Source organism: Gigantopelta aegis, chromosome 6, assembly GCF_016097555.1.
Source record: "Gigantopelta aegis isolate Gae_Host chromosome 6, Gae_host_genome, whole genome shotgun sequence".
Taxonomy (NCBI): domain Eukaryota; kingdom Metazoa; phylum Mollusca; class Gastropoda; order Neomphalida; family Peltospiridae; genus Gigantopelta; species Gigantopelta aegis.
This window is the reverse complement of record NC_054704.1, coordinates 49,952,901-49,963,254: the sequence shown is the minus strand read 5'-3', so window position 1 is coordinate 49,963,254 and position 10,354 is coordinate 49,952,901. Positions and strand designations below refer to the sequence as shown.

The window sequence follows — 10,354 nt, the reverse complement described above, 5'->3', positions numbered from 1 at the left end:
TCGGCACAATCGATTTATTACACCGACAATGAGTGAGTCACAACGACCAAAATGTCGCGTGTCACATTATATAAATGTCATTGGTCCCTTTATAGCAGTCACCGATGGTTTCGCTTTCTAATTTCCCTTTACCACTGTCAACAGATCCGTCTGCCACCATGTCGCTTATCTGCCCATTGGTCTTGCTGCAAAAGGAATAATAATAAAAAAGCCCACATCATCACTGTAAACTAAATAACTAAAAATATGAATTAACTGTGGTCAATAAACACGATAACAAACTTACAGTAACAAACTAAACAGATAAAGTCAAACCTAAGTATAATACACAATGTATAAAACATACCCGTAGGAACGATATGTGAAGTGTAGTGTAGTGTAGTGTAGTGTAGTGTGTGAATGCGTGTGCGTGTGTGTGAATGCGTGTATAGGTGTGTGTAGTTATGTGTAGGGTGATACACGCTATAGTGGGCGGGCGCACATACATTTGGTAATTTTGACATATAGTCTCAGAGAGGAAACCCGCTACATTTTCCATTAGTAGCAAGGGATCTTTTATATGCACCATCCCATAGACAGGATAGCACATACCATGGCCTTTGATATACCAGTCGTGGTGCACTGTCTGGACGATGTTCTGAAATTCACATGGGATTTGGATCTGAAACACGCTGGAAAGAGAAATACCCCAATGGGCCTACCGACGGGGATCGATCCCAGATCGACCGCGCATCAGACAAGCGCTTTTACCACTGGGCTACGTCCTTCCCCATGAGGAACAGTCGTGTAATTACACCGTTATCTGCGATTCCTTCAAACAGTGCAACGTCATGGTCCGTGCTTATAAAACTTAGTCTAGACTTTAATAAAGTCCAGAATTTAACGCAATGCTATTTGAATGGTGTTGATGACGATAAATCAGTTCTCGTTTCCGACGAGAGAGCGCATATCTCTGTGATATTTGGCCTCAGATTACAGTTATCTTCCCATTTGGTTGTCCAAAATCCGGAAGTTTGACCGCGCAAGTAGTCTGCTGTTTGACTGTGATTATTTCATGGCAGACAGCTATGAAGTGGCAACTGTTTGACTGAAGTGACAGGGGATAGCATGTAGTTTGTAAACATGTGTAACTTGTTGACATTGAAGACTTGTTTGTGGTAATTCCGGCCCATGCAAAAGTAGTTCTTTTTGTGTAAAATGGGTGTACTCCGGCCTGGTTTAGAGGGTGTGTCTGTTTAAACCAATATGCTGGGAGAAAGAGCTGGACAACAGGGGTTGTCCTTTTCAGGGTGTGTGTCCCCCATGCAGGCAAAGGTACATACAAAACTTCACGGGCCTGCTGATATTAATAAAAATGTTATAGCCACTAAGGCTATATAGAAACATATAGCGAAATTAATTGTGGTCTGAGGCCATTTGCGCGCAAATCTGTTTTCCCACTGACGGCCGACATTTTTTTTGTTTTAAGTCGGCCAAACAAATGTCGTTCCCGGTATCATATTATCTCCACTACGGCAATCCCCCCCCCCCCCCCCCCCCGCCTCCTCCCATCCCCACCCCCATCGCACTGGTGTAGGAAGCGGTGGGCACACTTTTCTTGATCCAGTAACAGCAGCTATGGTGTTTATATATATTTATATTTATATATATATATGTATGTGTGTGTGTGTGTGTGTGTATGTGTGTGTGTCCCCTCCCCCCCCCCCCCTTTTTTTTTTTTGCACCTTTCTACGCCACTGCATCGTATACGATGGCGCCTACCCCTGTTTAATCAGCATACATTACGGAATCATAGCAGAGATATGCGTCCGGGTTTTAGTTAGCTGTGACATCATTACTCACGGTAATCCAACATTTCATGCATATACCAGGGGAAGGCACCGGGGAAGGCACCGGGGAAGGTCGGGTATGTCGGGAACGGAGGATAGATCATCGGGTACGGCAAGTGACACAGTGATACTTGGACTAATGCCACCAGAACGACCAGTGCCAGGAATAGCTTCAGCATATTGGTAGTCTGAAATCAACGAATGAATGAATTAAAGAATTAATAAAGACGAGTTTCATCACAGGACTATACCCTCCCATCTAACTGGGGGTGGGGATGGGGGTTTTCAAGAGGTAAAATGTCACCACCATGAAAAAACCCGAATACATGACGGTTTCATAATTTAAAAATGCCCTTTTAGATAGAAAAGACCCTACATTCATAGGCGTACGGACTCCCATTTTTATAGGGGGCAGGCTGACTTTTGCCCAAATTAAACGAAAATGCCCGAATCTGGATAACAACATTTATTCATATTAGTATTACTACCGAACACCTACATAGATATAGGGTTGCAAACGAATCGATTACTACGCCTTTTTACATGGATTACAACTAATTTTGAGGGTCGAATGGTGGAAATACATGGCAAAAAGGTCTCAGGTTAGCACATTTTGCCCGAATATTTATAATTTTTGCCTGAATTTGAGGTTTTGCTCTAATATTCTTATGCCTACATTATTGAGACCTTGATTTTTTTTTGATTTTTTTTTACTGTCCCGTCTACTCTCGTCTTCGTTTTCGTTGTACATACACTACAGGGCCCAGCGTGTCGAAGCTATCTTAGGGTCCGACGCCATATAACCGTAAAACAAAATGTGTTGAGTGCGTCGTTAAATAAAACATTTCCTTCCTTTTATCTTGGGGCTACGATATCGTAAAACCGTTGTAGACGATTGCATGCGTCGTTGTGACGTCACAGCTTACAAAAGTTTTACGATATCGTAGCGTTAAGATAGCTTTGAAAATCTCTAGCAGCCAGTTGGGAAAATACGAAAAAGTACCTTTTTTATTTTATAATATCTTTTTTAATCAAGATGAAAAAGACTCGATATTAATTTGTTTTTCTTTGTTAAGCCATGTACAATGTAACTAAACAACCAACCATGGAAATGAAGTTATTTACGAAAAACAAATTCTTAAAACAAACTTGTTTAAAAATTGTAGTTTTAATATTAATATTAATGTAGGCCTAACCTAATTTGTTTTTCATTTTTTAAAACCTAATTTGTCTTTCATTGTTAAGCCATGTACAATGTAACTAAACAAGCAATGAATAAGAAAGTTATTTATGAAAACGAATTCATAAAACAAACTTGTTTAAAAATTGTCGACACAGACCACATTCGTTTTGTAACAATATTTTTAATTTTAAAAAAGAGAAAGAAAAGAAAGAAAGAAAGAAATGTTTTATTTAACGATGCACTCAACACATAGAAAGAAAAGAAGTATGGGGGAAAAAAGGCTTTAAATATATCATACTGTAATTAACGAGATTACAAACTATGTATATGTAGAAGTCTATCTGTACGAATTAGGTTTCTCAGAATCATAAAATATAAAAAGGATAAAAAAAACCCAACAAAATAACAATAAAAACGAACAACAACCAACCAACTCAATAAAACTCAGAAAAGGAATCTGAGGAGTAATAAAATCATGATCTATTTGTTTTATTTTGATATCCAGGCCCGTAGCAGGGGAGGGGGCAGGGGGGGGGGGGGCCGTCCCCCAGTAATTTTGGCTTTTTAAACAAAACAAATATTTAAAAAAAAAATTTATAACCTTTACATCTCGACTGAATGTAACAGTTGTAGCGAGACTAACGGATCGAGATTAACGGCGAGAGTTACAGTAACGGACAAATAACCTTTGAATCATGCCCCCGGATCCCACAAGTAGCTCGAGCCTTCGGCGCTCATTCAATTGGGTTCCTCCAATAATGTCCACCATGCTACGGGCCTGATATTTTGTATTCCGTACGAACATGACTCAGGAACCACAAATTAGTTCTAAAAGAGAGAGAGAGAGAGAGAGAGAGAGAGAGAGAGAGAGAGAGAGAGAGAGAGAGAGAGAGAGAGAGAGAGAGAGAGAGAGAGAGAGACAGACAGACAGACAGACAGACAGACGTTCGAGAAAATGTGAGAATGTCTTCTGTTTTAAATCATTATTTGGCAGTCCTTTCTATAGTCCGTTGGATAACATTATATTTGATTAACATGTTTGAATAACAGAATGTTTTCGAAATAAAATCAACTTACCTAGGTATCGTTCTACAGTGATATAAGAGCTGGTGCGTTATTACGCTGGTTATTGCAGTATTTATATTTTAAGTCACAATAAATGTCAGCCGCGAGTCGTTTTATTATGATATAGTTTTATAGATGTAAGGAAGGAATGTTATAATAATTATAGAGATGTCAAGAATTAGATCACGATATTCTCCGCATCAAAGAATAATAGTGATAGATGATACAGTTATTTTTGATTTTGTATATATATATAGCGTAACATATGTCTCGGTTTAGGGGTTGTTTTTATTTTTCAAGTAAAAAAAACACAAACCTGAGCCTTCGGCATATTTTAATCTGCAGCACCTCAGCCCCCAGCTATTTTATAGGTACACGTATGACATATATTTTATTATTCTACGAATTCTCTGCGAACTTGGAGATGTGTGTGTGTGTGTGTGTGTGTGTGTGTGTGTGTGTGTGTGTGTGTGTGTGTGTAAATAAATACCAAACCGAAACATTGTCAGAACATTCATGCCGAATACACAAATGAGTCAGAAGAGAAAGAAGATAAAAATAAAAAGAGAAGGAATATAAACAAACCAAGAAGCGGTAATTAATTTTTTTTTTTAAATAGCCTATTACGTATATTATAAATATTAAAGGTCAACATTTATCAAAAACGTAATTCACTATTGTTTGGTATCTACGTATAGCTTTTACAATATATATGAAGTATCAATAAAATAAATGTAAACATTTTTACCCGTTTTTAATATATTCGCAATAAAAAGACGCGTTTTTCCCATCGCTTGCCAAAACGCTTGTCGACGCGAAGAGCCAAGTCACGTGACCCCGTGATGCGCTAACCGGCATAACACGAAAGCGTGATTCGCAGCCTTTCAAACATTTCACTGGAAAGGTGGAACACGTGTATCTTTAAAACGCGAAAAATTTATTATATTGAATTGAATGGATGGAATATTCTTTTGGAGATAGTTTTCAAATGTAAAATATGGTGAACCATTGTTGAGTGTTGGGATGTAGGCCCTATCAAAGCAGCAGTTTTTCCGAACTTTAAACAAACCGACAATCACACAAGCTAATTTTAATTAGATTGACAATCACAGGGTTTGCATGGAAGTGGTTCTTAAACAGAACCCGTGTATAATGGAAAGGACCATCACGATGGGATAAGATCTGCAGTGACCACTTCATCCCTGGGAATTACGACAATTATTTAAGGTGGTCGATAAATATGACACCTATTTTTTTTTTTTTTTTTTTTTTTTTTTTTTAAACATATCTGTTCCAAGCCTGTATCCCCACCGGCACATGTTCTACGATTGCGCATGATACAACAAATAAAAAACCACGACGGGCACGAGCGAAACTAGAGCTCAAAAGGGTGAGGGGGGAGGGTACCAGAGCAGGGGCGGCAGTGTAAAATATAGTGGTACGACTCCTTTTAAATTCAATTGAGGACATTTTCACAGATACAACAAATATAACCCACAAAAGTGCCTCTTTGAAAAGTGTTAGGCCATGCGCCGTCCCTGCAGTGGCGTAGGGAGGGGGCCTACGGGAACCCACCCCCACCCCAATCAAACTCTTTTTTTGTAAACTATTAAATTTTATAAAATCATATATACACATGTATATACATAGTGTGGGCCCCCCCCCCCCCCTTCAATATAAAATCCTGTACGCCATTGGAGGGTACCAAGCCTAGAACGATAAAAAAAATATGGGGCTTGTATTTCATAATTAAATACAAACATTTTGTGCGTGCGTGCGTGCGTGTATATATATATATATATATATATATATATATATATATATATATATATATATATATACATACACACACACACACACACACACACAAAGTTCGTATACACACACACGCACACACACAATATATATAATGGAATAAATGTAGCGGGTTTCCTGTCTAAGACTATATGTCAAAATTACCAAATATTTAATATCCAATAGCCAATGATTAATAATTCAATGTGCTCTAGTGGTGTTGTTAAAACTTTTTCAGAACATCATTATCATTGTCAAACAATGTCAAGACGTTTAATTTGTTGTTTAGCCATGGTTACCATTTACCTCTCTCCTGCAACCAATACTGGGCGTATCAAAACCATGACCTAATTACTTTTCGGGGGCGGAACATAGCCCAATGGTAAAGCACTCGCTTGATGCGCCGTCCGTTTGGTTTCAATCCCCCTCGGTGGGCCCAATGGGCTAATTCTCGTTCCAATAAAGAAGAAAAGAAAGAAAAATGGTAAAGCGCTCGCTTGATGCGCGTCTGTTTGGTCTCAATCCCCCTCGGTGGGCCCAATGGGCTATTTCTCGTTCCAATCAAGAAAAAAAGAAAGAAAGAAATATTTTATTTAACGACGCACTCAACACATTTATTGACAGTTATATAGCGTCAAACATATGGTTAAGGACCACACAAATAATGAGATAGGAAACCTGCTGTCGCCACTTCATGGGCTTTCTTTTTGATTAGCATCAAGGGATCTTTTATATGCACCATCCCACAGACAGGGTAATACATACCACGGCCTTTGATATACCAGTCGTGGTGCATTGGCTGGGACGAGACGCGGATCGATCTCAGACCGACCGGGCATCGAGCGCGCGCTGTACCACATGGCACGGGCCATGACGTTGCACTGTTTGACGGAATCGCAGATAACGGTGTAATTACATGACTGTTCCTCACTGGGCTAGCCGATGCTAGCTTGTTTGATGCGCGGTCGGTCTGGGACCGATCCCCATCGGTGGGCCCATTGGGCTATTTCTCATTCCAGCGTGTTTCAGGTCCAAATCCCACATGCATTTCAAAACATTGTCCAGACAGTGCACCACGACTGGTATATCAAAGGCCGTGGTATGTGCTATCCTGTCTGTGGGATGGTGCATATAAACGATCCCTTGCTACTAATGGAAAGATTTAGCGGATTTCCTCTCTTAGACTATCTGTAAAAATGACCGAATGTTTGACATCCAGCAGCGATGATTAATAAAACAAAAGGTAAAGTTTGGTTTATTTAACGACCACTAGAGCACATTGCTTTTTGTATCTTATCATCGGCTATTGGACGTCAAACATATGGTCATTCTGACACTGTTTTAGAGGAAACCCGCTGTCGCCACATAGGCTACTCTTTTACGACAGGCAGCAAGGGATCTTTTATTTGCGCTTCCCACAGGCAGGATAGCACAAACCATGGCCTTTGTTGAACCACTTATGGATCACTGGTCGGTGCAAGTGGTTTACACCAATCCATTGAGCCTTGTGGAGCACTCACTCAGGGTTTGGAGTCGGTATCTGGATTAAAAATCCCATGCCTCGACTGGGATCCGAACCCAGTACCTACCAGCCTGTAGACCAATAGTCTAACCACGACGCCACCGAGGCCGGTCCCATCTATTGGATGTCCGTGGGATCGAATGCTAGGATACCAGTAATTTGGCACAGAATAGAAAACGGTTAACTTCCTAACACCATGAATCAGGTTATTGCTTGCTCCTAAAGAAATTTCCTTTTTCAAATTGTATTTTTCGGAGGAGAATGACCCGACCCCCCCCCCCCCCCCCCCGATAACAAAAGAAAAAAACAGAAAAAGAAAGAAAGAAAAAAGAAAAACGTTAGCTCGCCAGCTTAGACCCCTCACATGCACCTTAAGTATTTATTTTTTTCATCTAAGGAGGAAGGCATTAAGAAGTGTGTGGGCAGTGCCCCCTGGACCCTCGGCTTCTGACACATATATATGATAGATTAACCAGGGCGTTCAAGGTCGCTTAAACCACATATCTATAGTCCGTCCTATCATTCTATAAAAACGTGGGGTTTTTTTTATAATTTCAGTTTTGTTTGACGTAAAATTGTTTCGAAAATAACAACAACAAAAACTATTTTTGTGTTAAATTTACAAATCAATCGGCTTAGAAATAAATAACTTGTAGTAAATTCCATAGTATGAAAAAAGGCGTTCCCTGTGGGATGGACTATAGACTTTGTATGTCGTAATGTTGCTGTTGGCACGATCTTAATAACAGAACCGATGACAGATCTCAAGATGCAATTTGTCTTGATCCATTTTACCTGAAATAATCCAATTGTCTTGTGTTAGAGAGGGGAAAAAAATCTGTCTGTTACATCTATTTTTTACGAGTTTATATTTTTATGTCAGCTGCATTTTATTGCCTATCTGTCGCTCAAGGGCATTATCGGTCATAAAGAATTATAACACACGAGAACAAGTTTATATTGTACTTCGTTCAGAACGGCCTGGAGATGTCACGGTAACTATATACATTAGCACAGGTTACACTTACACCTCTATTTATTTTATTTATTTACTTTTACCATTACCATTACCATTAATACGTTAGAGTGTTATTTTTAAATTATTATATTCAAATTTCACAATCGTGATCTTAGTGTCTATGTAATCTTTTTTTCTAATAGCAATATGACAATACAAAAAGAAATTTAAAAAAAATAATGAATAAAAAAATTTAAAAATATTAATTCCTTCGCAATCAATATGGTATATCGGTACTTGTTATCAATTAAATACACAAGGGTATAGGGATGCAGGTTTTAAAAATGTATATGGTGTGGCAACCACAGCAATTGTGATAATATCACAGACATATTGAAGTCATTTATAGGTTTGTGTGTGTTTGGGGGATTCTGAATTCATAATTGCACGCTGGAGCCCATCTCATTGATGCATATTATTATTATTTTCCTCTTTAAATTAATTCCTAAATGTTAAGAAATTTACCAATTTCAGGACTGAAAAAACAATCTGAAGAATATTTCACTAATCTGAGCATTCTTTTCTTTAAAATTGTTTACAAATTGCAAATAATCAATAACCCTGTTCACATCTACTGAATATTCAAACACTCTCTCTGACTGGTATATCAAAGGCCAAGAGATGTGCTGTCCTGTCTGTGGTAAAAGGAAGGAAGGAAATGTTTTATTTAACGACGCACTCAACACATTTTATTTACGGTTATATGGCGTCGGACATATGGTTTAGGACAACACAGATATTGAGAGAGGAAACTCGCTGTCGCCACTCGGGCTACTCTTTTCGATTAGCAGCAAGGGATATTTTATATGCACCATCTCACAGACAGGATAGTACATACCACAGACTTTGTTACACCAGCTGTGGAGCACTGATTGGACCGAGAGAGAGCCAAATGGGCCCATCGACGGGAATTGAACCTAGATCGATCGCTTCAGGCGAGCGCTGTACCACTGAGCTACGTCCTGTCCTGTGTCTGTGGAAAAGTGCACACAAAAGATCCTTTGCTGCTGATGAAAAACTGTAGAGGGTTTCCTCTAAGACTTTGTCAGAAATAACAAATGTTTGAAATCAAACAAGACAAACTTTTATAACTTTTGACACACTCAAATATGAAATATGTTCAAAGCAAGGGTGTTAAAAGTTGACTATTTTTATTGTTATCACACTATACCACTAAAAATGATGACAGATACTTGCCACACCATCATCTTGGCTTCATACAAAGTAAATAGAGAATAATACATTAGTGGCCGTTAGATACCATTTATCTCACGAGTTGTTTTAAAATGTATAGGAGCGAAAGCGAGTTTGTTAAGTTTTTAAACGAGTTGAGAGATAACTGGTATCTAACGGACACGAATGTATTATTCTATTTCTTACATATCCTCAAAAAACAGATTTAAAGCAAATTTTAACATCTTTTTCGACTAAAAGATATTTACAACCCTTTGCACTTGTAGTTGACTTACGCGTCACAGACACATGATTATCAGGTTAACTATACGTCACAAGGTAATCGATTTCCACAGTGTTGTGTTTCATTGGGTATATGGCATATGTGACCTGGTCATCACCTAGGAGCAGCCAGTCGTATGTCTTGAAATTATTAACACACATACGTGTGTAAACAGGGTATGTGTTATTATAAATAACGCATGCTGTTCTCACCAATGGATGCGTAAGAAATATGATATATCTTACCATATTTTGTATTTGTTGTATTTCACTCATGGGCGTATGGGGGGACTCTTTGATTTAGGGGGGCTGGAGGGGTTGATTTGCCCGAAATTTTACCCAGATAAAAACTGCCCGAATTTTCCCCCCTGTTTTGCTCGAATTTGGGGGGGCAATTGCCCCCCCCCCCCCCCCCCCCCCCCGGGTCGTACGCCCATGAGTTCACTATAGGTACCGTTTTCCTTACATCTTTTCAAAGTTATATTAAA

General features: G+C 39.0%; 1 long non-coding RNA gene across 1 annotated transcript; it reads right to left on the bottom strand.

The window, feature by feature from the left end:
• Positions 1 to 4,206, bottom strand: LOC121376279. The gene is made up of 3 exons (XR_005958430.1): positions 4,090 to 4,206; positions 1,843 to 2,017; positions 1 to 185 (listed from the first exon to the last, which is right to left on the bottom strand). It is a non-coding gene; the product is annotated as an uncharacterized LOC121376279 (long non-coding RNA).
• Between the last annotated feature and the right edge of the window lie 6,148 nt (positions 4,207 to 10,354).